This window comes from Vicia villosa, linkage group LG2, assembly GCF_029867415.1.
Source record: "Vicia villosa cultivar HV-30 ecotype Madison, WI linkage group LG2, Vvil1.0, whole genome shotgun sequence".
In the NCBI taxonomy this organism is placed as follows: domain Eukaryota; kingdom Viridiplantae; phylum Streptophyta; class Magnoliopsida; order Fabales; family Fabaceae; genus Vicia; species Vicia villosa.
The window spans coordinates 118,235,455-118,262,517 of NC_081181.1; the positions used below are offsets into that span (position 1 = coordinate 118,235,455).

General features: G+C 38.5%; 1 pseudogene; it reads right to left on the reverse strand.

Annotated features, from left to right (window-relative positions):
* Window positions 1-26,669, reverse strand: part of LOC131649872 (putative receptor-like protein kinase At3g47110) — a 67,398-nt pseudogene extending 40,729 nt beyond the window's left edge.
* Window positions 26,670-27,063: the final 394 nt, after the last annotated feature.

Below are 27,063 nucleotides of genomic sequence, written 5' to 3' on the forward strand. Positions count from 1 at the left end.
CTCAACATTTGGGTCATTCCCCCTTTGAGATCCTCAACAGTGCCTTTCAGTTGGGTCATTTCCTCACGAAGGGCGGCCTGGTTTTGCTCTAGTTGTTCCATCGTTTTCTTCTTCTGAGCTCTTGTCTGGATGAGCGATCGGGTTGCAATGGCGTGACTGGAGATGAAGACAATTTTCCCTTTTATATATTTTTTTTAAAATAAAAATGATATGCGTGCTATGAATGCCATGTTTATGCTATGCTCATGTCTTATCCACATTTTATATATATATATATTATTTCTTTTTGTTTTTTTTTTTTTGTAGTAAGAATCTCTTTTTTTTTTTAATAAACCTTTTTGGTGAAAAATTGCGAAGAAATTGAATAATGCGGAAATAAACACACTTTATTAATTTAAAATACTTTAAAGAGAGTACAAATTAAAATTGTTCAACTTTGTGAAAAGAAATAAACACCAATAGAAATAAGACTTTTAAATTTAAAGTAAAAAACTAATAAATAACTAAGAACGCCTATGAATGTCCTCCTTGAATTTGTCCACCATGTCCCTACAAAGCTCCATAAATTCTTTCACCGCTTATGGAAGGATGATGGGAGAAGACTCCGCTCTTTCCAAACTCTTTGGAATGTCCAAGATTAGATCATTGCACAAATAGACCAACTTGTCATAATTTTCACGACATTTCTCATATTCTTCAAGCATCTTGGGAACCATGCTCACATGCACATATGCCGTAGAAACAATTGTGTATTGTCTCTTCCAATAATCCCCTTCATCCCTTGCAGCCTCACACATCTCCCTTTGCCTTATAAGTAATTGCCTAAGCAAGGCCATAGCCTGAAGTGCTCTGTGGCGTTCATCGGTGCGCTGTAAAAGTGCTTCTTCCGCAGTCAATCTCCTTGTGCGTTCTTCTTGTTCAGAATTGCGGGCTTCTTGAAGATCAAATTTGAGATTTCTTATTTCTACCTCTTGATCTTTAGTCCTATCCGTTAATTCAAAGACCACAGCTTCTAGATTTTTCTCGGATTCCGCTTTGTCATGGAAAGCCTTTTCATAACGCTTCCTCCACCTTGCAATTTCTATACCTGCTTGTTCCAACTTTTAATTATGTGCAATTAAATCAAAGTTGGCACTTAGCACTCCTTCGGTTGCACGCTTTCTTTTATTCCTTTGTCTATCGTTCTCTTCCTTAGCGGCTTGAAGCTCTTGGCTCTTCTCCTTAAGATCGAAGCATAGTTGGCATTTTTCGTTGGAAAGTCGAAGTATGTCAAGCTCTAATTTTTCCTTTTCCTTACGGGACGCCTCTAGGGCAGCCTTGATTCCTCCTATCTCTTCGATGGATAGAGAAGCAGGATTAGGAGAATCGGGCTTGTACGTGGGATCCACAACAAAAGGTAGCAAAATCTTTCCAACTCTCTCTTGAACCCATTTGGTGTAAGGTTCCTTAGCAACAATATTCTTCGGCCCATAGTTCTTTGTTTGGACATGCTTCCAAGCCTGAATTATTTTCTTTAATGTTCTTGGATCTCCTTTCACATTGTCGTGCAAAATTAATCCTTCCACTTGTTGATCGGAAGGCTCACAATCCATAGAATGACCCAATTGGCGCAATGCAAGCACGGGATTATAATTAATACAACCTAAAGTTCCCATTAAAGGCACATTGTTGAATTCCCCACATTTATAAATAATTCTTTCAGAATTTAATTTCCTTGCAAACCAAAAGATAGAATCCGCCTTGAGAGCTCTTAGCTTTTGAGACCATTCATGCCTAGTCAAATCCTTGATTAAATAGCTAGCCTTGTAAAGATGAGAAGTCAACCAAGAATACAATAAATGAAGACAACAAGATATCGCTCCTCTTTTCTTTTCATATCGATCATGGATAGTATAATAAATATTAGCAAGAATAGTAGGAGTTGGATCCTCATTTGAATTTTTGAATGAGGTGAAGACATGAATCGCAGCATCATCAACATACTCCGCCTTATTAGGCAATAAAACAACACCAAAAATTAAAAGAGCTAAAAAATGTCCACAAATGTCCCATTGTTTCTTTTGAGCATAAGACATAGCTTGAGCTTCTAAATAAGTTCTTTTAATTCCTTGTATTCTTCCATCAGTTTTGTGATTAGCTTCTAAATCCGCAACAGGCACTTCCAAAGCTTTAGCCAAATCAGACATCTCAACTCTTTTTCCAGCACCTGTATAGAATCCTTTTTTTACTCTTGAAAACCCAAGCATAACATCCATCTCCTCCAAGGTAGGAGCCAACTGAAAATCCTGAAAAGTGAAACATCTAAGCGGCGGATTATAGAATTGGATCAAAGCGGTGATTGCTTCTCCTTGAACCTTAACCTTGAGCAAGTCCAAAATATCCCCATAACGGCCCTCAAACCTGTTCAAAGCAGTTGATGACATTTTATCCCTTATATTTCTCAATTTCTTGATGTCAGGCACTGAGACGGTGAGGTGGACAATAGACTTCTTAGCATTCATTTTTCCTGAATTTCACCAAAAAGAATTATTATTATTTTTTATTCTTCTTTTTTTTCTCCTTTTTTTTTTACCTGCGGATAAGACATGATAAAAAAATATGCATATGATGTATGATGCATGCAAATAATTATACAAAAAAACACAATATTATAATAATAATAAGCACATATTCAGCATATAATCACATAGGCCCTAAGTTCATAGGTTCGACGTAACGACTCGGGAGCCTACCCTTCCCATGTGAATGTTCTAGAAGGTCTCATGGGATCATTCGTAGCCGCCGAGACTTTTTGTCTCTTTGGATTTTGGAACAACTCTTTGGTCCATGAGGTTCGAATTTTAGGGGTTGGTTCCCAGAGAGATCAGCTAAATACCCAGTCCAGCCCTCAACAAGGTCGAGCCTCGTATCAGACCTTTCCGAATATTTAACCCACTCTGAGTGGAATTATAACAAGACTCGTAGGCGATGTAGTTCCCATCTGGTCTTAATTATAATTCCCACGCTTAGGCTTAACAGCAATAATATATAACCCAACAGTGCAAATTATATAACAATTAAGCATTTTATGCAAATATGACAAATAAACATTTAATGAAAATAAAAACAATAAATAAATAAATAGAGAATTAAAAATTTATTATTAAAAAGATGAACCTTCTCCCAAACCCTAAACATGGCAAGTTTGCCAAACCCTAAAATGCGCCAAAAACCTAAACCACAAACCACAAACCTAAACCCTCTCAAACCTTAGGAGCATAATAATTAACCTATAGTGTTGTCCCCAACAGAGTCGCCAACTGTAGCAACCTTCCCTGAAAATAAAATTTAGAGTCGCCACCTATTCTGAAGGGCGAATAGGAAACCCTACGCAGTATAAAGATCTGGGTAAGTTATTATAATTAGGTCGAGGGAAGGTGTTAGGCACCCTCAATCCTTTCCTAAAGGCTAACATTGTAAAGATAAGGTTTGTGGCAGTAATTAAGATTAATAGCTGAGGAATTGAATAGGGCGAAAATTGAGATTTGAAAGTGAATTGAGATTTTAAGGGGGGAGACTCGCCTTGTTACCATGTGCCTACGTATCTCCTTATGGAGAATCAGAGTCAACGTAGTTCGGGCACATGGTTGTACACCTTAGGATTGAATTTGTGGTTTGAAATCGATTAAAGGCTTTTTGAGTGGCCTATTCGCAGTTTTGAATATGATTTGAAAGATGAAAGTGTTTTGAGGTTTGGCATACAACCCTGATTTGATTTGGCACCGTTAGATGCGGTGACCAATGGATTCGGTCAGTATAGCTAACGGATTAAAGGCATTGCTGGTTACTCAGATCGATAGGTTGATCATCGCGGGCAGCAAATTGAAGGTGTTTTAGATTTATAATTAAGTTTTATCTCTCGTCTAATGCGACTAATAGTTTTAGTCGGGTCGAGGAGAGAATTGGTTTGGAGTTAATAAATTAATTAAAAATATTTATAAAATATTTCTCGTCTACTACGACTAATAGATTTAGTCGGTTTGAGGAGAAAATTAAATTGAATCAAAAAACAATTAAACAATTATTAAAATTATAGAATTTTAATTATTTAATTTTATTTTTATTTTTCACATGGGGGGTGCACTCTTGTGGGGGTCAGTAATTAAGGGGTGCGTGAACAGCAAGGGTGTAACATCCCGAAAATTCTTATTTAATTAATTTAATCAAGTTTTAAATTAATTATGAGAAATTAATATTTTGTTGAATTATGGGGAAAAATAATGAAATGTTAAGTCATTGGGCCATGCGGTGGAATTAGTAAAGTGGGGGTGTAATTGTGTAAGAGCCCATTTCTAATTTTATGTTTTTCATAAAATAAAGGAAAACAAGAAGAGAAGGAAAAATTAGAACGTGGAAACCAGAAGCTGTGAGAAGAGGAACTGAAGAGCGTGAAGGAGAGCCAAGGAGGAAGAGGAACCAATTCAAGAATTTGGCTAAGGTAAGGGGGAATTCTTCTCATTAACCTCTATTATGGGTTGTATGAATGATTCGATGGAATTTGTATGTTAGGATTTCAAATTGGATTATATGTCGGGTTTGGGGTTTTGGGGTTTATAGAACTTTGATTCAATTTAGGTTGTGAATGATGATTGGTGATGAATAATGATGTTAAACATGATTAGAAGTATGTGTAAACGTGCAATTTATGTCGTATGTGTGATTTATTATTCTGAAATTCGTACTGGTATGATTTGAGAGTATTTGGGAGGTATAGAATGCTATTTTCTGCAGGTTGGGGTTTCTGAAATCACCGGTTCGCGCCGCGTGCACAGGGTGGCGCCGCGAACAAGTGGGCAGAATGTCAGGATGTTTTGATACGCACAGGTCGCGCCGCGTACCTGTGTTGGCGCCGCGAAGGCGTAACTTTTCCTCGCTTCGCGCCGCGTGTGGATGTTGGCGCCGCGTGCTGTGCTGTTTGGGATTTTTGTTAAAGTTTAACGATGTATAACTTTTTAACTGTTAGTCTGTTTGATGTGCCGTTTCGAACATAGAGAGTTCGGAATGGACTTAGTGTGCCTTCCGTTGGAACAACTTGATGTCATCCTGGGTATGAATTGGTTGCAATTTAATCGAATTCATATCAACTGTTTCACGAAGACGGTTATTTTTCCGGAAGATGTCGGTGTTGAGGGTGTAGCAGTGACTGCTAGACAAGTGGATGAAGCAATGAAGGACGGGGCTACCGTGTTTATGGTGATTGCATCCATGGAAGTGAAGAAGAAAGTGGTGAGTGGAGACTTACCGGTAGTATGTGAATTTCCAGAAGTTTTTCCAGAAGATGTAAGAGAGTTACCGCCAGAGAGGGAAGTAGAATTTGCTATTGAGTTAGTTCCTGGAACTATTCCGGTGTCAATGGCGCCGTATCGTATGTCGGCATCTGAGCTAGCAGAGTTGAAGAGTCAGCTAGAAGAGTTACTGGAAAAAGAATTCATTCGTCCTAGTGTGTCGCCATGGGGTGCGCCGGTGTTGTTGGTAAAGAAGAAAGAAGGTTCTATGAGATTGTGTGTGGATTATAGACAGCTGAATAAAGTTACTATCAAGAATCGGTATCCATTACCGAGGATTGATGATTTGATGGATCAATTGGTTGGTGCGAGTGTGTTCAGCAAAATCGACTTGAGGTCGGGATATCATCAGATTCGGGTGAAGACGGACGATATTCAGAAAACGGAATTTAGAACAAGGTATGGCCATTACGAATATACAGTGATGCCGTTTGGAGTAACTAATGCACCGGGAGTTTTCATGGAATATATGAATAGGATCTTTCATCCTTACCTGGATCAGTTTGTGGTGGTATTTATCGATGATATTCTAATATATTCTAAGAGTGAAGAAGAACATGCAGAGCATCTAAGAGTGGTATTAGAACTACTGAAGGAAAAGAAACTTTATGCGAAACTGTCAAAGTGTGAGTTCTGGCTAAGTGAAGTAAGCTTTCTTGGGCATGTAATTTCTAAAGATGGTATTGCCGTTGACCCAACGAAAGTAGAAGCAGTGTCTCAATGGGAAGCTCCGAAGTCAGTTTCCGAAATCCGTAGTTTCCTTGGTCTTGCGGGTTACTATAGAAAGTTCATTGAAGGTTTTTCAAAGTTAGCGTTGCCGTTAACTAAGTTGACTAGGAAGGGTCAAGCATTCATCTGGGATTCGAAATGTGAAGAAGGATTCCAAGAGTTGAAGAAGAGGTTGACTAGTGCGCCGATCTTGATTTTGCCGAATCCGGCGGAATCTTTTGTGGTATATTGTGATGCTTCGTTGTTGGGACTAGGAGGTGTACTAATGCAGAATCAACAGGTAGTCGCTTATGCGTCGAGACAACTCAAAGTGCATGAGAGAAACTATCCGACTCATGACTTAGAATTGGCAGCAGTGGTATTTGTGTTGAAGTTGTGGAGACATTATCTGTATGGTTCGAGGTTTGAAGTGTTTAGTGATCACAAGAGTCTGAAGTATCTCTTTGATCAAAAAGAGCTGAATATGAGGCAAAGGAGGTGGTTAGAGTTCCTTAAGGATTATGATTTTGGGCTGAATTACCATCCGGGTAAAGCAAACGTGGTTGCCGATGCTTTGAGTAGGAAGTCCTTGCATATGTCTATGCTGATGGTAAGAGAATTGGATTTAATTGAACAATTCCGAGATTTGAGTTTAGTATGCGAAGACACTCCTGTCAGTGTTAAGTTGGGAATGCTGAAGCTGACTAGTGGTATTCTGGAAGAAATTCGAGAAGATCAGAAAGCTGATGTAGAATTGGTGGACAAGTTGACTCTGATTAACCAAGGCAAGGGAGGTGAATTCATAATCGACGAGAATGGTATTATCAGGTTTGGTAACCGTGTTTGTGTTCCTAATGTTTCCGAATTGAGGAAGAGTATTCTCGAAGAAGGACACCGTGGTGGATTAAGTATTCATCCTGGTGCTACCAAGATGTATCATGACTTGAAAAAGCTGTTTTGGTGGCCTGGAATGAAGAAAGAAATTGCCGAGTTTGTGTATTCTTGTTTGACTTGTCAGAAGTCAAAGGTTGAACATCAGAAGCCATCTGGATTTATGCAACCGATGTCTATTCCTGAGTGGAAATGGGATAGCATATCAATGGATTTTGTTTCGGGTTTGCCGAGAACTGTTAAGAATTGTGAAGCTATCTGGGTCGTGGTAGACAGATTGACGAAGTCTTCACATTTTATACCAATAAGAATGGATTATCCGATGGAAAAGTTGGCTCAATTGTATATTGAGAAGATAGTTAGTCTACATGGTATTCCTTCGAGTATCGTGTCAGATAGAGATCCAAGATTTACGTCGAAGTTCTGGGAGGGTTTGCAGAAGGCTTTGGGTACTAAGCTGAGACTAAGTTCTGCTTATCATCCGCAGACAGATGGACAGACTGAAAGGACAATTCAGTCGTTAGAAGACTTGTTACGTGCTTGTGTGTTAGAAAAAGGAGGTGCTTGGGATAGTTATCTGCCTTTGATTGAATTTACCTACAACAACAGTTTTCATTCGAGTATAGGTATGGCTCCGTTTGAGGCATTGTATGGTAGGAGATGTAGAACTCCATTGTGTTGGTACGAAGCTGGTGAGAGTGCTGTGATTAGACCAGAAATTGTACAACAGACTACGGAGAAGATTAAGATGATTCAAGAGAAGATGAAAGCTTCTCAGAGTCGTCAAAAGAGCTATTATGATAAAAGGAGGAAGACACTTGAGTTTCAAGAGGGGGATCATGTGTTTATGAAGGTTACTCCTATGACGGGTATTGGTCGAGCTTTGAAGTCAAAGAAGTTGACTCCGCGTTTTATTGGACCATTCCAAATTTCGGAAAGAGTGGGAGAAGTGGCATATCGTATTGCGTTACCGCCAATGCTTGCCAATTTGCATGATGTATTTCATGTGTCTCAATTGAGGAAATACATTTCGGATCCGTCCCACGTGATCCAAGTGGATGATGTGCAGGTTAAAGACAACTTAACGGTTGAAACGTTACCTGTGAGGATCGAAGATAGAAGACTGAAGCAATTGCGGGGCAAGGAAATAGCTTTAGTCAGAGTAGCTTGGGGAGGACCAGCTGATGGAAACGTCACCTGGGAGTTAGAAAGCCAGATGAAAGATTCCTATCCGGAACTATTTTCTTGAGGTATGTTTTCGAGGACGAAAACTCTTTAGTGGGGGAGAGTTGTAACATCCCGAAAATTCTTATTTAATTAATTTAATCAAGTTTTAAATTAATTATGAGAAATTAACATTTTGTTGAATTATGGGGAAAAATAATGAAATGTTAAGTCATTGGACCATGCGGTGGAATTAGTAAAGTGGGGGTGTAATTGTGTAAGAGCCCATTTCTAATTTTATGTTTTTCATAAAATAAAGGAAAACAAGAAGAGAAGGAAAAATTAGAACGTGGAAACCAGAAGCTGTGAGAAGAGGAACTGAAGAGCGTGAAGGAGAGCCAAGGAGGAAGAGGAACCAATTCAAGAATTTGGCTAAGGTAAGGGGGAATTCTTCTCATTAACCTCTATTATGGGTTGTATGAATGATTCGATGGAATTTGTATGTTAGGATTTCAAATTGGATTATATGTCGGGTTTGGGGTTTTGGGGTTTATAGAACTTTGATTCAATTTAGGTTGTGAATGATGATTGGTGATGAATAATGATGTTAAACATGATTAGAAGTATGTGTAAACGTGCAATTTATGTCGTATGTGTGATTTATTGTTCTGAAATTCGTACTGGTATGATTTGAGAGTATTTGGGAGGTATAGAATGCTGTTTTCTGCAGGTTGGGGTTTCTGAAATCACCGGTTCGCGCCGCGTGCACAGGGTGGCGCCGCGAACAGGTGGGTAGAATGTCAGGATGTTTTGATACGCACAGGTCGCGCCGCGTACCTGTGTTGGCGCCGCGAAGGCGTAACTTTTCCTCGCTTCGCGCCGCGTGTAGGTGTTGGCGCCGTGAAGGCGTAACTTTTCCTCGCTTCGCGCCGCGTGTGGATGTTGGCGCCGCGTGCTGTGCTGTTTGGGATTTTTGTTAAAGTTTAACGATGTATAACTTTTTAACTGTTAGTCTGTTTGATGTGTCGTTTCGAACATAGTGAGGCTAATTCAGTGATATATGCAATAAAATAGTGTTTGAGTTGTGACTCGAATTTAATTTAAACACTTGATTTTAATTGGTTGTGGTGGTTTATATTGTTATTGCATTGGTTGATGATTATGATTGTTCAGTTGTTTGGTGTTGATGATTAGCATGCGGTATGTGATGCATGCATTTCATAATCATGTTGTGGGCTGTATCCCTTATGGTGGTGGGACAGCGGTAGCTAATTCCCATTGTGTGGAATTGGTGAGAGAAGTAGCCGAATCTTTATGGTGGTGGATCGGTGAGATGGGTTATCCCATGTTTGGTACCACATGCATTTAGTTGCATTGCATTAGGTTGTTGTGTATAATTGTAACATGAATGGAAGTTGTCCAATGTTATAATTTGTGTGTATTTTGGTATGAATGTTGCTATATTATCTGAATATAATTGATTTTGGGTGAATAATGTATGGATGAAGTTGTATTGTTTATATACCTATAACATTTGTTAATGCGAATGAAACTCACCCTTACTGTTGTTATTTTTCAGATTGAGGAGTAGCTTGTGTACTTGGTGAGGATTAGCTCGTCAAGTAGTTCGATAGAGTCAGTTGGGTCTGTGTCATGCTCTGGTCGTGTAACACCGGGAACGTTATTTTAGAATTGGCTGATAAACTTTTGTTTTGTTTATGGTTTATGGTTGAATTATGAGTCTTCGACTCCAGATGTTTGATTATTCAGTTGTTAAGAATATTCCGCTGTGTTAACATGCTACCTGAATAATTTTTGGTTTATCGTTCCTTTATGGCATGACATGAATATTGTTTATTTTGTCGGCGTTGTAATACTCTTCTTCATGTTTTACTCTGATTTTAATGTTAATTTCCGCGGGGTTTAGAAGGGTGTTACAATAGTGGTATCAGAGCATAGTCGGTCGTTTGAGTCAGAGTCTTAGTGTCGGTTAATCCTTCGTATACGATTAGTGTAAAGTTGACACTGTCGATACTTCTTGTTCTAATGAATATTGTCTGATATTTAGAAGAACAATGGCCAAAAGAGGAGGAAGAAATGACGACGCGATTGCTGAGGCTCTGGGCATGATTGCTGGTGTATTAGGAGGGAATGCCAATGGAGCTGGTATTGGTGCTGACAGGCAGCTGAATAGCTTTCAGAGGAACAATCCTCCGTTGTTCAAGGGCACGCACGATCCCGAAGGAGCTCAGAGGTGGCTGAAGGAAATCGAAAGGATCTTCAGAGTGATCGATTGTGCTGAAAATCTGAAGGTGAGGTATGGGACTCATATGCTGTCTGAAGAAGTTGATGATTGGTGGATGGCTAGTAGAGATGAACTTGAATCTGCAGGTGTAGCGATCACTTGGGCTGTATTCAGGCGAGAATTCCTGAGGAGGTACTTTCCTGAGGATGTTCGAGGCAGGAAAAAAGTTGACTTTTTGGAGCTGACACAAGGTAACATGACGGTGCTGGAGTTTGCTTCAAAGTTTGTTGAGCTGGCCAAGTACTATGTCCACTATAACAATGATGAAGCGAGCGAATTTTCGAAATGTGTTAAGTTCGAGAATGGTCTCCGTGATGAAATTAAGCAGGGAATCAGGTACCAGAGGATTCGTCGGTTTACAGATTTGGTGGACTGTAGTAGGATCTATGAAGAGGATAACCTCAAGCTGAAGTCATCTCACTCTCGCGAGTTAGTTGACAAGAAAGGGAAGAAGCCTATGGACCGTGGTAAACCATATGGTAGAGGTAATTATAAAGCTGGAAGTTGGAAGAAGCCTAGTGGGGGAGACTCTAGTGCTCCTGTTAAGTGCTTTAAGTGTGGGGAACCTGGACATCTTGTTCACGAGTGCAAAAGCGAAGAGAAGAAGTGCTACAGGTGTGGTAAAGCAGGCCACATTGCTGTTGACTGCAAGGGAAGGACGGTGACTTGTTATAACTGTGGTGAAGAAGGTCACATTAGTCCACAGTGTCCTAAGCCAAAGAAGAATCAAGCTGGGGGTAAAGTTTTCGCTTTATCTGGTTCAGAGACTACTCCAGAGGATCGGTTGATTAAAGGTACGTGTTTTATCCATGGCACTCCTTTAATTGCAATAATAGATACTGGAGCGACTCACTCGTTTATTTCATTGGATTGTGCTAAACGACTGAATTTGGAAATATCTGAGATTAATGGAAGTATGATCATTGACACTCCTGCGTCGGGTTCAGTGACTACTTCGTTTGCCTGTTTGAACTGTCCAATTGATATTTTTGGTAGAGAGTTCGGAATGGACTTAGTGTGCCTTCCGTTGGAACAACTTGATGTCATCATGGGTATGAATTGGTTGCAATTTAATCGAATTCATATCAACTGTTTCACGAAGACGGTTATTTTTCCGGAAGATGTCGGTGTTGAGGGTGTAGCAGTGACTGCTAGACAAGTGGATGAAGCAGTGAAGGACGGGGCTACCGTGTTTATGGTGATTGCATCCATGGAAGTGAAGAAGAAAGTGGTGAGTGGAGACTTACCGGTAGTATGTGAATTTCCAGAAGTTTTTCCAGAAGATGTAAGAGAGTTACCGCCAGAGAGGGAAGTAGAATTTGCTATTGAGTTAGTTCCTTGAAGATGTGTGGTAGTGTTATTTTTTTTATTCGCAGGGGGTGTATATTGTCAAAAGAGTAGTAAATAGGGTGGTGTTAACAGTAAGGAGTTAGGCCCCTTTTGTTTTTTATCCGTCAAGATCCGGGGTGGGTGAGATGTGTGGACTATGGTGTGCAACGGCGCTGAGAACGCTCTGATTCACCTCTAAGATCATCATATGGCCAGAAAGTGTTGATTGTGAGGCACATGATTTGAATAGCACACTGGATCATGTCCAGTGATGCTGCCAAGTGTCCATGGGAGGACAAATGGCGGAGATCTGACGGCCCAGGGAATATTAATCAAAAGCTTACGAAACTCCCCTCTCATTTTCCTCTTCTCTTTCTCTCTCTAACTTCTCTCTTCCTCTTGCGTTCTCTCTACTCACTCTTGAACAAAAACCCAGAAAACTACGTCACCCACCGCAAACCATCCCTAACACCGCCGCCGGCCACCGTCCCAACCACCCCAAACCGTCGTAAAAACCCAGTTTCCGATGAAGATCATACGATCTTCATCATCCCGGGCTCAACCCTTCAACAAATTTAAACCAAAAACCCAGATCTCAAAGGACCCTAACCTAATCCGATGAACACAAGAACCCTAATCCCAAATTCATACCCAGATTTGTTCAACAATATCAAATTTCAAGGGCAAGCAAAGATTCAATCCAAACAGCAACATACAAACATGCAATGATCCTAAGCTAAGTGTGAAGGGTTACCTTAATTCTTGAATTCAGGAACGTGTAAGCTCTTTCTCTAATCCTCTTCCCTTTTCACTTTTCGCAGGTACGATGAAGGCTAGGGTTCGTTTGTATTCGCGGCGGCCTTCAAGTACTTCTTCAGAAATTTCTCCGCACAAAAATCCAACCCCCTCTTCTGATTTTCTTTTTTCTGATTTATAGTCTAGGTTAGATTTTAGTTTAGGAAATTAGAGATTAGATGGATTCTTTGTAAATTGATTTGTAAATTGACATTTTTAATTTAATATATTCAGATTTGATTTGATTCAGTTATTCATTCGTCTGTTCATTCTGAGATTTGATTGCAAATATTCTTGAGATTTGATTTGTTTGATTGAAGATTCGTGGGCCTGGGTATGAGATTGAGTTAGGGTTTGTTGTTTGGAGGAAGCGGCCGCTGATGCTGAAGGAAGGGGATGGTGAACAGAAACCGGGTTTGGTTTGACCCGGTTCGTTCCTTGGTGTGTTTGGCCCATAACCTGATCCGTGGCCCAAGACTCTTAACCCAACCCAGATTACTAACTAACCCACTACTTATTCTAATAATAACTAATTAATATTTCTAACAATGCTTATTGACACCAATTATATTAAGATTAACAATCAAAATAATTAATAATGAAATGTTAACAAACTTAACACCAATCTGAACGTTAGTAGTAAAAAATAATAATGCCCATATTAATTAACTAATAATATTAATGAAATTATTATTTGATAAGATAAAAAGATTGTGATAGAATAAAATAAGTGGACTTGGGCCTAGTTATTTTGATCACCACTCCCCCATTTTGAATATACCCCCCCTTTTCTTAATAATGGTATAGATTTAAGCCCATAAAAAAAACTTATTAATTAAATATGAATGAATAAATGATGAAAAATAATTGGGCCCAAAGCAAGTCGGATCACAAATATTTGTTATTCACGCTACTTCTACCTATGTTAAATCAACATATAAGAGAATTTTATAGGAGAGCGAGCTTAATAATAGATATATTAAACCCTATGGCTCCTAATTTTTAACGCCCTTAGTAGATTGAAACGGGAATTGCACCGGGTAAATTTTGGGGTATGACAGTAGGAGATGGGCTTAAAGATGCCATCTGATCTGGATAAGTACGAAAGTCAGGATAAGTCATACGTTAGACTATATCCGAGCCTGAAGTATTGAAAGGTGCTTGTCGGAGATGGGCTTGAAGATGCCATCAGATGTTTGGAAGAGTTGTTTGTATAAAGCAGATGCTTTTCAGACTGGATCATATGCGTTGATTGTACTTGAAGGATAGATGAAGTAATGTCTTACAGAAGACTACCTGGAAAGGTTTCTGAATAGATAGATCATTGGCTGAGGTAAAAGAGATTAGGCTTTAAACAAAGCTCGGGAAAAAGTGTCTTGTAGAAGATTAACTTAGAAAACTCCTTGAAAGGGCAGTAGATGTCTTAGAACATGTTGGATAAATATTTTAAGGAAGATTACCTAAAGAGGTTGAGATGCGTCTTAAACAAGACTACCTAGAAAGGCTCCTAGAAAGGATATGATATGTCTTAAACAAGACTACCTAGAAAGGCTCCTAGAAAGGATATGAATCATCTTTAGAAAAGATTACCTAGAAAGGTTCCTTGAAAGGATGATAAATGTCTTAGAGAAGACTACCTAGAAAGGTTCCTGGAAAGGATGAGAAATGTCTTAGAAAAGACTACCTAGAAAGGTTCCTGGAAAGGATGAGAAATGTCTTAGAAAAGACTACCTAGAAAGGTTCCTGGAAAGGATGATAAATGTCTTAGAGAAGACTACCTAGAAAGGTTCCTGGAAAGGATGAGAATTTCTTTGATTGTTTCTGAATTATCTTTGAAGAAAGACCCGGAATGAAGTGTCAAAATTGTATTTGTCTTGAATGATTGTTGAGACTGAATCGTTGACAAGATTGTATTTGCATCGCACTTGGATGATAATATTCTTTTGATTATGAAATGACCTGAAAAGGAAAGATTAGTTTTATGCGATGTCATGATGCATGTATTGAGATTCTCGAAATAAATGAGAGTGTTGTATGTTATGCATGTATTTATGAATGATGCAGGGATGGACTATATAGTCGAAGTATATTGATGACTCTTGTATAGCAACAGCTGGTTGAGAAAATAAATCTCTTTGTGCTGTTGGAGATAATGACAAGAGAATTCTTGTCGTTCATTCGAATGATATCCAGTTGGGGATTTTTGATATTCGCTTGGGGATGAGAGTGACTTGAGTGATCTGATCCTGATGTATCCTGGGGACAAGAGAGATGAGTATACTATCCGACCATATTTCTGAGCGGCAATTTTAATGGAAATAGCGAGTTTGAATGAACCATGTTAGGGAAGAAGATTGTGTCGGAAAACCGGCAATGTCGGAGGCATATAATCCGTTTGGGAACCAAGTTTCTGTTGGGAATAGATTGCTTGAAGATAACTTCTTAAAGTGCTAAGTGGGGATATGTTATGAAAACTACTCTGTGGGGAAGGTTCCCAGAGATTTTCAATTTTTCATTGCCCCTTGTCTTTGAGTACTTGCTGTTAAAAATCACTTGCAAGAGTATACCTGCCCCTGGAATCAATAGCTTGGTATGCTCGATACTTGAATTTGGAATTAGAACTTCAAGGAAAAAACTGATAATGACATCCTCTGACGCTAGTAGCTTTATAGCATTTGTTGAGATTTGTGACTGATGCGACATACCCCCAGTGGTGGACTAGCTTCTGATTATTCAATGCCTCTGAGAGATTATATGAATTGTTACCAGATCTCCCCCAATAGACGGGATAATAATATGTCATGCCCCTTGTGTAAATAAGCTTTTAGCTGATCGAGTCATGCATACGAGACGTCTCTGCAAATTTATTTGTCGGGAGGACTTTTTAGTCATTAATTATGCCCCATGCAGATTCTTCCTGATGCCAAACATTTGAAATTACGTAGACAAAATTGTTTTATAATGACACTCATTAAAATGCAATGCATATGTCTGTCTTGGATTTTAAAAACAATTTTAGTAAAACAAAATAAGAAAGTGATATTTGTAGAAACAGGATATCAACTCAGGATTTTTGGTAAACTTTGAGGAGTCAGGATACCCTTGTTGTGACAGTATGCTTTCGAACTAACCATGCTTCAGTTAGGACTTTCAAGGGTTGTAACGTGGCTTGGTTCGCGATTTAAGAAACAAAGGATAAAGGCTCAAAGTTTATTTGTACCCATACCAATCTTCGTGATGTTCTTCGATCTTATGCTCAGTTAACATTGCATTTAATTTCTAGCAGGTCTTGAAGTCGTAATGTTGACATTTGATGATGGTTGAAGCACCGAAAATTTATTTGAAAAGGCAGTCATCCTTTTTGTAATTTTTCCTTTTGTCGAGGATTTGTAGTAACCTCTTTTTTGACTTTATTATCCCTAACTTTTGCCTGAACTATTTATTTTGAGATTACAGTCAGCGGGATGTTTCGATTTTTGATAAGTCTCCTTCATAGGTTTTGACTTAACAATTTTCTTTTTTCTTTTATGGATATTGACTGCCTGACTTGAGAATTACGGGAATCCATCACTTGTGTAAAGCACCTAATATAATTGAGGTAACTGAGTTACTACCCTGCCCCAGGTTATGATTAAAGGTTTTAATCTGTATGAGATAGAAAACTTCTACTTCTTAGGCTCGAAGGGGGTGACGAGGGATTAACATCCTTATATCTCCACTGTTTAGGAATTGAAACAATGCCTGTACATCGTCAACATAGTCCGTTCAAAAGCATATTGTATGAGGTTGCGGTATCGTTTTCGTCATCCTCCCTCAAAAGGCTTACCGCTTTAGCGAAAGTTAAATATCATAAAGAAAACCAAGTAAAACAAAGTTTAATATAGCAACAGGAAGAGAAATAAATCAAGACAAACGTATGCAATGCATTAATGATTATGATAAAATAATAGAGTCTGACATAAGACGAATGTTTAGACAAACATGAAAGAAATTGCGAATGTGAGTAAATTAATGATCTAAATAGCCATCCTTTAGACTTTGTGTGGCTTCTCTGGTTGGCCAAATTCAACGATCCCTTCTTCAATCAAGTCTTGAATTTTATGTTTCAATGGCCCACACTCTTCTGTATCGTCACCAGGACTATTTGAATGGTAAGCACATCTTGCATGATGTTTGTACCCAGGGACAGGATTAGCAGGAGCTGAGTATGGAGGCAGTAGAGTTATCACACTCCGATCGAGCAAGTGTTGCAGAGCTTGAGCCAATGGCATGTGTAGTGGGGTAAATGACCTTTTGGGTTTGGATTTCCAAGTATGTTGGCCACCTTGTTGCTTACGTTGATCTCTCTGTGATTGTTGCGTTGGTGCCTGACTAGAGGCTAGGACTGCCCCAACAGTGTTGGATTCATTCTTCTGATTGTATGGCTTTTTTACAGTACCGGAAGAAGTAGCCACCTGAATTTTTCCGCTTCGGATACCACTTTCAACACGTTCTCCAGTCAGTATGAGGTCGGTGAAACCAGACGAGGAGCTACCAAGTAAATGGCTGTAGAAAGGACCAGTCAGTGTATTCATGAACATGACAACTAGCTCTCGGTCAGCCAAGGGAGGTTGGACTCTGCCAGCCAAGTCTCTCCATTTCTGAGCGTATTCTTTGAAGCTTTCATTAGGTCCCATGGACATGGTTTGTAATTGTGTACGAGTTGGCGCAAGATCAGCATTGTATTGGTATTACGTGTAGAAAGCAATAGCCAAGTCTTCCCATGTATGGACGTTGGTACCCTCCAGTTGATAGTACCATTCGAGTTGTGTTCCAGATAAGCTTTCTTGAAAGAAATGGATCCAGAGCTTCTTATCAGCAGTATGAGGCTGAATCTTCCTTACATAAGACCTTAAGTGTAGTTTAGGACAGGAGACTCCATCATACTTAGCAAAGGTGGGAGTTTTGAATTTCGGAGGAATAACAACTCCAGAGATGAGGCCTAACTCTTCAAAATCCAGTCCGGGTACCTTATGAATTTTCATGGCTTTCAGACGTTCTTCCAGCAACTTATATTTGTCATCAGGATATTCCTCCTCATGGTAATAATCCTCTTCTTCTTTGGAGGGCCTGGCAGAGTCATGGTTACTTTTTATGTCTGTTTTGATACTAGCATCATCTTGTTCTTCGTCATCACTGTCTTCAGAGACTTCGGCATCCCTGAGTTGCAAGATCGGTCTAAGCCTTTTCCCCAGAGTCTTCTTCCCTTTCTTCTTCTTCTTCTTGGTAAGGAGTGCTTTCAGTTCATCTTGCCCCTTGGATAAGTTCAAGATCAGATCTTGAAACTGGGCATTCTGAGCTTGAAGGTCTTTGACTGATTGTTCGAGATTCATGATGCTGAAATAAACAGCGAGGAGGTGAGAAACCTGTGGTAGCAACCTGTGATGCGATGTTATGAATGCAGATGCAATATTTTCAAGGATCTTTAGGAAATTTAGTTAGCAGCATTGGAAAATGATTGGTTGCCTCTTCGTTTGAAGAACTCTGATTCTTGAAGATTCTTCTATAGGAATCAAGCTCACCATGTCCAGTGGGTCATAGCCTCTGATTCGGGAACTTCTGAATTTGAAGGCACATGGCTAGAGGCAAATAAATTCTCTTGCCCCTTGATAGGTATATCGTCTCTGAATTGGAAGGTATCTGGCGAGAGGAAAGTAAATCCTCTTGCCCCTTGATAAGAGTTCAGTCCTTGATAAGAGCACCTGAAATTGTGCGCCCTAAATTCCCAAGATCCTTGAAAGGATTAGTTAAATCATGTTATGCGTATGATGTCATGATGTCATGATGTTATGTAATGCATCAGGCAAAGCGTAAGATAGCAAGGACGAATGAGTCCCACAAGAAAAACCTGCAAGAAAACCAAAGGGTTAGTAGCAAGCACAGACAAGTCACACAAGTGTTCTTAGATTTAAAGGCTTGCGTGAAGTTCGTAGGTAAGTACCCTCCCCACTGAAGTTAAGTTGGTTCAACCTGTCCTAGAATAGTAACCGGGTTCTATGGTGCTCATATCCCTGATCTTTCTCACGGGCATTGTCTCAACGTGGCACTCAATCGGCCAGCCAAAAGCATCCCTAGAGTCTAATCTCAATGAGTGTAGCATCGAGTATCAACCGGATTCAGTCAGGAATCGAAATCCAGCCATCTCGCTACTTCCTATAGGCCAAAGTCAAGTTCAACTAAGGTTCTAAGGGCAAATTAGGGCTTATGACACCACGCGGTAGACAAACGTCTCCTCGATCATATTCAAGGGCCATCAGGACAAACCAAAGCGTCGCACTAACGGTGGCCACGAGTTCAACCATAACGATACATGTCGTACAGCCTCCCTGGTCTAATGCCACATACCTAAGGTACACTAGATCCGGGTGTAGGATCTTTCACACAGCAGAATACCCAAAACAGCCTTTAAAGATAAAGCAAACAACTCAAACAAATTTAAAGTGATCCTAGCTCTAAGGTAACCCCTCTTTTATTCGAAAGCATCCCCAGCAGAGTCGCCAGTTCTGTAATACGGTGAACTGACTTTTATATCGGAATGTCGCGGTTAAGCATGAGTCGCCACCGACTTTTATTTTATCCAATTTTAGGAAAGGCTAAAAGAACAGGAAAAGACCTTTTGAAAGATTTTGAGTTCGGGGGTAAGTTATACAAAGGGAAGGTGTAAGGCACCCTTTGTATCCATGGTTATCCATGGGCTCTTAATTGCTTAGCTCACTTTTGAATTGTTTGAAATGTTTGAAGTGTCGTGTGTGTTTAGAAAAGATTTCGAAGAAGAACTTTAGCTTGTAAATAAGCGTAGTCTTTTTGAATTTGATTTTGAAAAGAGTGGGAAAAAGATTTTGAATTTGAATTGAGCAAGCAATTAATAGCAACCTACCCTAAGTTTTTAGAAAATCGTTCTTTTAGCTTTTCGGGCGAAAGGGTCTATCCATACCATAAGAGGGCAGGAAGTCTTTCAATTGGATGTTGAAGGGTCATCGAGATATCGTTCGCCATAAGACTGTCCCTTGCCATAAAGAGGGCAGGTAGTCTAAGGGAAGGATATAATAGTTATTTTATATCTTTTAGGCATCATGCGAGGATGCCTTAGCAATAGGGACAATCACTTTTCCTAAGGCAGCATCGAGGGAGTTTCTATAACTTTTGAAGGCAACATTGCTTTAGGTATCCTCGGAATCGAGGGACTTTGACTATTTAGTATGTTTAGAGGCAACAAGGCAACAATATAAGGCAACAATAAGGCAACGAGAGGGATTACCCTAAAGATGTGTGAGTGCAACAATCACGTGGTTCAGTTTGAATATTTAATCTTGTATTGTTAGTGATCTAACGTTTGATTGATGATCTTGCACTCCCTAATTTACTAACCACGCAGTTAAAATCATACGGAAATTAAAGGCGGAAAGATAAATTTCCTACGCTATTACAATAAACACCTGCGGGGATGGGGGAAATTAAAGGACAGAAAAAATAAGAGGGATGAATAATTATCTTGAGCTTGATCTTCCTCGAACCCTTGATCAACTCTACAAATTAAGAAGAAAATAAACAAGGGTGAGTGTATTACAAATTCAATGGCTATTGAGGCAAACCCTATTAAAAGGCAAAATAAAATAAAATAAAATAAAATAAAAATAATATTCAAACAAGAGAAATTAGAAAACTTAGCTTTTTTGATCTGATAGGGCGCGTGGCTGAAAGATCTTGATTAACCCTGGAAAGTAGGCGCGAAGAAGAGAAGTGTTAGTGCATTTAAGATTCGTTAACTATGGTACAAACCTATTTTATCCCCAAAAGGCAAATAAATGGGGTTGAGCAAACCCTAAAAGGTTAATGAAATCGAAAGTTTGACCAGATAGATAGCCAAAATAAAATTTAATAATTATAGGGTTAATGGGTAACATCTACCAACAATGGAATTTTTTAGGGGAGAACAGTGATTAGTAGTTATGTTGAAAAATAGTTAACAAAAACGATTAAAAACCCTAACTTAATTATCAAATTAGTTAACCTAATAATAAAAAAACTAATTATAAACCTAACCCTAATTAATTTAAAATTATTAATTTAAATTAAATTAGTTAAAATTATTTATAAAAAAAGAAAGTTGAATGTTAAAAGAATTAGTTAAATATCTTTTATTAAAAAAAGAAAACTAGTCAAATGAAAAAAAATTTTATGTAATGATAATAATAAAAAACATTTAAAGGAACTTAGCTATGATCTGGTGTGGTACACATGTGGAGGTCCATGGTGTGCAGCACATCCTTGGGCGTTTGATCATGCATCCTGGAGATCTTACCGTTAAGAGACGAGGGCATATCATAGACTAGCGTTGGCTGGCTGCATAGGATTTGCGGGCAACACAAAATATCAAAAAATAACAATTGTGTCATGTGTGGGAATCGAACCACAGACACTAAGGCTCTGTTTGGTAAAACTAGCTGATAGCTGGTAGCTGGTAGCTTTTAGCTGGTAGCTGGTAGCTGATAGTTGATAAGCTAATGTGAGTGTTTGGTAAATTAGCTGTTTCATTAGCTGATAGATACAAAATGACATTAATGACATTTTAATTAATGAGGGTAATAATATATTTTAGTTAAAATAATAAGGGTATTAATGGAAGAAAAACTCACAAGCTAAAAGCTACAAGCTCAAAAGCTACTTCAAATAGCTTTTGAAAAAAAAGCTAAAAGCTAGTAAAAAAGCTACAAGCTAAAAGCTAAAATAGAGTTACCAAATAGAGCTTTTTTATTAATACGAGCTGAAAAGCTAAAAGCTAAAAGCTCTTTTTTTTGTCTTACCAAACAGACTCTAAGGCTAGTGACACGCTTGGCTTCTCACCACTTGGGCCATGAATCGTTCCTATTAGCCAACCAACAACTAAAATATATATATAAAACGATTGGTTTAAAATTTAAAACAAAAACTGAAACGCGCGCTCATCTTCTTCTTCCTCGTTCAGATTTCTGAAAAAAAGGGACACTTTTGGCCACGATTTTGCGGCGTGGCCGTAGACCTTGCTCCCTAAAACCTGCAAACGAACATCACAGAATACCAAGCAATACCGTAGATCAACCGCATACAACCTTGCGAACCCAATGGAATCCCTAATTTGGTCCGAAACTATCTAAAATCATAATTCCCCAAAATCATGGCTATGAACCCTAACCATGGAAGATTCTTCAATCCTCCACCACAATCAAATTAAACATCCAGATATCATGCAATTATCAATATAAACACAAATATAGGTTTAAAATTCATTTAAGACGTATATATTGATGTAATCAGAATCGAACATGTATGAACAAACCGTAAGGTGTGGTGATGAGAATTCTGTGCGTTTCCGAAGGTCTGCAAGAACTGGATTTGCTTCAGGGGACTCCGAGAAGGCTTCCTTGATCGCTAGAGTGGCTTGATTCGGCCTCCAAATCCCCCTGCTGACTTACTGGTTTTCATTTTTTTTTTCTCCTGGGAATAGGATTCTGGTTGCAGCCAATTCTCTCCTCTTTTTTCTTGCAATCTGAAATTTTTATCCATATATAGGGCCTTCATTAGGTTAAAACTGAATCAAATTTATGTGATTTGCCATGATTGAGATTTGATTTCAGATTTATGAAATTTTCTATGATTGAGATTTGCTTTTGAATTCATATGGGATTTTGCCTTTTTGGTCTTGATTATCCAATTTCACACGGTTCATTTCTTTTCCAATACCAAATATTTAGCTTCTAGAAAGACTTGAATGTCATTTGATTTAATCCCTTTATTTCATTCATCATCATTTTTTTTAATAGTTTATTGAACATTTAAATGAAATAGGTTTCAAATAAATATCAATAAAGATCAAAAAATAGAATGATGGGTTTTAAAGGGCCTTCTTTAAAGTCATGGGTATATATAGCATTCAAAATGATAGGCCCAATAGTGACCAGTCTTAATATTACTCAAAATAACCCTTAAGTACTCCTTAAACTTTGGCTAACTTGCACAATCCATAACTCTTCCAATTTTAATCATATGAGAGTACTATATGACTTTTTAGAAAGCTCAATGTGTCCTCTAAAGGCTCTTTTTGGTTTCATCTTAGTTGAGTCTTCCATGTCCAGGTTATGGGCTTTTGAAAAAGATGACTCCTTATTAATGTTTTGAGCTTTTGACTGAGCAATCTTGGGAACTGAGACTCGAAACTTGTCATGGGGTTAATTTGAATCATAAAAGGTCATATGAAATCCATTAGAGACCTTAATCCATCAACTTTCTTCAGAGAAGGCAAAACCATAGTTCAGGAGTTCATTGTTTTAGGAGGAGGTGTCTTTGAGCATTGTGCCTTGATATGAGTTTGAATAAAAGGAAGGAGATGGGCAAATTTTAGGGTATGACAGTCCCCATCGAAAGCGTTGAAATCTGCGTTCCTGTCAACGTCGCCATCATTAGTCGGACTTCGTTCCCTAGGTTGTTTCAGATTGGGGTTGTACCGGCACCGGAAAGTTTCAACGTCGTCGTCGGAGATCCCCGGGGAAGATGCAACATCGTCGTCTTCAGAAGAAGAGCTGAGAAAAACCTCCGCCTCCTCCTTGTTCATGGAAGCTTCTTCTATGATGAGTAAGTTAAACCAGTTTCCATCCACACAAACCTTCACTTTATTTCTTATTGTTTCCAGAAAATCTGTGTAAATCATGAGATTAATAACATCTAATCTGTTAGTTTTTTCAAAGATACTTTGAGGATTTACCAAAGTACCGATATCGGCAAGGAGGATTTCCAAAAATGTCGCATTCCTAACATAACAGGGGACACCATAAATGGATACCCAGGTCACTCTCGCACACTCCGCGTCCATTTTCTTCCAATCTCTTATTTCTTTGAACCAGAAAGATTTCCAGTCTCCTCCATCTTCCAACAATGCCTTCAGGCCACCTTCTTTGTTCTCCTCCAAAAGACATAAGTTAGGTCCCAGAGCAATTGCTGAAATGGTCAAAATCCCTTCTTCTATTAAACTCTGTGCTACACAATAGGCTGAACCTGGCTTTCTTGTTACCCCTACCTTTTCTTTTTCATATCTCATTTTCTCAGTTTCAGATGAAGAGTAGTAAAAGGATTTACAAGCTTCTCTGCTCATTGATAAGTCCAACACAGTTTCCCCTTTGATAACGTCCGCAAATGATCTTGATGTGCCAGAGCCACCCTTCGTCATGTACTCGTTTCTGATAATGTGATTCTTGCCAAGGTAATCTTTGCCATTTCTGATCTCTGTTTGTTGAATACCTCCTTTTAGATTTGAACCGCCATTGTTGGTCTTGTCTACTGCTTTGTTTGGCGGCTTCATCGCCTTCCTTTTGATCCTAGAAATGTTTGCCTTTAGTTTGCTCCCATCTAACCAAATATTGTCCAACTTGGTCTCCAGAAATTTTCCGTCCTCTACGTTAATGAATCTGACAAATCCAAATCTTTATCCTCTCCAATCTCTCTTAGGTGGTATCACAATCTCTTCTAACAATCCCAAGTCCTTGAATTCCATGTACAAATCCCTTGCATTCCACTTTTCCTCAAAATCTGTTATGAAATAGGTAGACACCGAGATCCTCAACACGCCACTCTCCTTCCTCACTATGTCCCATTTAACGTTGCGATGCTTCCTACTGATCCTACCTCCAACCTTATTCTAGACTCCTTCTGTAACCATTGCTTGTAAGAAAGAATTGAAAACTCAGCAATCTTTAGACTCTTTTGGAACTCTCTCTCTCTCTCTCTCTCTCTCTCTCTCTCTCTCTCTCTCTCTCTCTCTCGTTTCTCTCTCATCTCTGTTAGTTCTTTCCATTGAGTGTGTTTCCTATCCTTGATGGAGCATGGTGGCAGATGCATTTGTGAAATACCCCCACAAAACTTATTGTTTCCAATCGTTGCAACTTGGGTCACATTTCCAAAGACACCGGCTGTTGGTATCTCACCTTCCAGCATGTTAAAAGAAACATTCAAGTATTTTAAATTTGAAATATTCTGTATAACATTAGGAATTGATCCAGACAATAGGTTTTTTTTGAAAGGTCTAAATACCGAAGACCTTTGAGAGAAGCCAAAGAAGGCGGTATTGTTCTGTTAAATGAGTTATCTTGCAAAAGAAGGTATTCTAAGGTTATGCATTCACCAATAGATATTGGAATATCCCCAGACAAATGATTCTTGGAGACATCTAGCTTACCAATATTTTTTAACCTCCTGGTAAGCTACCACCACTCAGAGAGTTATGTGACAAGTTTAGTAAATTTGATAAAGAGAAAAGATTAAAAACCTCTAAAGGAATGGTTCCTCTAAGTTTGTTATGAGAAACATCTAGATATTGTAACTTTTGAAAGTTTCCTATGCTTGGAGGAATATTTCCATCAAACATATTAAGATGTAAATCCAATATATACAGTTGACTAAGATTACCTAAAAAGGATGGTATATCTCCTGATAACTTGTTTTCCCTCAAAAGTAGCTTTTGTATCTTTGGAAACTTTCCAAAAGTATTTGGAATACTTCCTTCTAATTGGTTTAATTCCATATTCAAATCAATTAAGCTAACTAGATTTGCTAATTCTGATGGAATTTTCCCTGATATCCAATTATCCCTAAGATTTTTTTTCCAATAAGCAATTTATAAGATATCGCACTAGGGGTGCAACCCTTATAAAACAAAATCTCTAAGCCGAGTGGTTACAAGAAAGCGGTAATTTGTACCAATGGTAGAAACTATTTTGATACAAAGAGTGACTTAAAGTCATCCATCTCCAAGAAAGAAAAATTACATTTGAAATCACCACATCATAGCAATAAGACTTGTTCTCAAAAATGATCGCGTTTCGCATGAGCCAAATACTCCCAATGGTTGCCACCCATATTGTGTTAGTCTTGATTTTGCTATTTGCATCCTTTACCTTGTCTTGAATATAACCAAAATCCAAAAACTCTTTTAAGGACATTTTCGAATCAACCCCTATCAGTTTTGTGGATAAATTACCTATAAAATTTAGTAGATTGCATCCCTAATTATTAGTGACAATAGATAACCTATACAATGAACTGCAGTTTTGCAAAGATTTTAGAAACTCGAAATCCCTAGTTGAATTGTTACCTAACTTGTTGGCTTCCATATTTAGCCAATATAAATCTTTTAGTCTTCCTACTCCTAGACTTGGAATTTGTCCCTCAAAATTATTTCGACTTATATCAAACATTACGATGTTGGATGCATTTTCTATGGAATTGACAATTGGGCCTGAAAATTGATTATTTCCAATGTAAAAAGTATGGAGATTGGGGAGGGTGTTGAAAGTGTTGAGTGGGAGAGAGCCATGAAAGTTATTTTCTGGGACAGAAAATACAGTAAGTGATGAGATGTTGTAAAGACAAGAAGGAACGGTACCAAAGAATTTGTTCTCACCCAAAAGTAAGATTGACAAGTTTTTGAGGCGACATATTTCTCGTGGAATATCACCTTGTATGTTGTTATAAACACACGCGAAACCAGTTAAGCTCGAAAGATTTCCTATGAATGAAGAGATTCGTCCCGTTAAATTGTTTTGAGAAACAGTGAATGACTGAAGCTTTTTCAATGAGCCAATTTCAATTGGTATTTTACCAAAGAAATTGTTCTTACTCAAGAATAAGTCTGTGAGATTTGAACAATATGTCAAGTTTGTAGGAATTTCACCTGCAAAGGAGTTATTATTGAGATAAAGTTGTTGCAATTGTAGCAACTGACCCAACTCCTGTGGAATTTTTCCAAAGAAGCTGTTGTTGCTAAGGATGAGATACTTTATAAAAGTGAGATTGCCAAGATGGGGAGACAAAGGTCCATGTAACTCACATCCAATTAAGCTCAACTCAGTAACTCTTTGATGCATGGGACTGCATGTGATTCCATGCCACTTGCAAAAGTGGATGGAAGTATTCCAAGATTCAAGAATTTTATATGGATCATGGGATATTGATTCTTTGAATTTAAGCAATGCTAAATAATCTGTTTGGTTTCCTAATGTCTCTGCCACTATTTTGTTTTGATTGAAGCACGTTAAATATAAGGTAAACAGAAAAAGCATAGGTGACAAGAGAGAAAAAGATTTCATTTGGTTTAGAAAGAAAGATGTTTATGCTATTTTGTTTTGTATGTGTAATTATGTTAATGATTTATAGACTTTTCAACATATATTATAAGAGAATTGATGTTTAACTAATTTCTTTGACTTTTGTTTGTGTAGCTTTTTGGAGAATATGTATCTCTAGCTGTCTTGTCATATGTAATCGTACTTTTTGTCGAGGCATATATGTTAGTGGTAGGGTGGACGGTTCGTGTTATGACGAGTTCGGGTAGCTGGACGGGTTCGAGTTATAACGAGTTCGGGTAGCTGGACGGGTTAATTTCAGATTTCATTTGTAGTTGGGCCAATATAAAAGGCCAATATAAAATCCAGTCCAATAGATTTTTTTCTATTTTTTTTTAGAATCTCTTATCCCAGTCCT